This window comes from Egretta garzetta, unplaced genomic scaffold (assembly GCF_000687185.1).
Source record: "Egretta garzetta isolate BGI_Z169 unplaced genomic scaffold, ASM68718v1 scaffold640, whole genome shotgun sequence".
Classification (NCBI taxonomy): Eukaryota; Metazoa; Chordata; class Aves; order Pelecaniformes; family Ardeidae; genus Egretta; species Egretta garzetta.
This window is the reverse complement of record NW_009258264.1, coordinates 1,035,385-1,036,508: the sequence shown is the minus strand read 5'-3', so window position 1 is coordinate 1,036,508 and position 1,124 is coordinate 1,035,385.

Below are 1,124 nucleotides of genomic sequence, written 5' to 3'. Positions count from 1 at the left end.
GGGGCTGCAAAACGGGGCCGAGGGAGCTGGAAATAGCGCTGTGAAATGACAGCAAAGGCGGGACTTAGCTGGCTCACAAGGTACCACAGGACCCACCTAGAATCATAGAATCATAGAATCGCTTTGGTTGGAAAAGACCTTTAAGATCATCGAGTCCAACCTTTAACCTAACCCTGCCATCCCACCACTAAACCCTGTCCCTAAGCACCTCATCTATCCTTCTTTTAAAACCCTCCAAGGATGGGGACACTACCACCTCCCTGGGCAGCCCCTTCCAGAGCCTGACAACTCTTTCAACCTGTATCAGAAGGCTCAGGTACATCCCCCGCGAGGCCCTCACCATGCAGAAAAGCGCTGGAGAGCCCGGGATATCGTGGGTATGGGGAGGTGGGGGGGCAGGCACTGAGTGCTCATAAATCCAAACCTGCTTTACTGGTCCCAGCTCTGCCCAGAGCATCCCCGTGCTGCCCCACGTCCCCAGGTTTCCGTGCTCCGCTCCCACCGCAGCGGGCAGGGCTTGCCAAGATTCACGGCCACCGTCTCTCGCACATCCCAGATCGGCGCCTGGTTCAAAGATTTTTATATCCTCGCTCCCCTTGGAGCGTTTTTCCTAAGCCCGATGTGCAGCATCGGCCTCACCTCCCCCAAACAAAGCTGGATTCCTTCACGCTGCTTTTGCCATCCTCGCCTGACAGCGGCGAGCAAACGGCCCCGAGCGCCCCGCCAGCTCACGCTTGCCCGCTCTGCTCTTCTCCAGCCTATTTATTTACAGCGCTTTGTGAACAAATCTGCCTAAAAACTTTGCTTTCAAATCCAAAGCAACAAAATAGCGCCCTGCATGAGTAAGCCTCTGTTCTCACCCAACGCCCACACTGACCCAGCTATTCCTTTTAGTATCAACAGCTTTACAGAAAACAGACCTCTGTTTTTATCCACCTAGCCAGACGCTATGAAAGCGGTGACAGAAAGAAAGAGTCTGGTGAGCTGCGGCGAGAGAGAGATTTCTGCTGGGGAAGGGAGAAGCGGTGGGTGGAGGAGGGGGGGGGTGTGACACCATGCCCACCCCTTCCTCTCCCAAAGCTGGGGGCAGGGACCCGCGGGGGGGCCCCGGGGGGCGGGGGCGG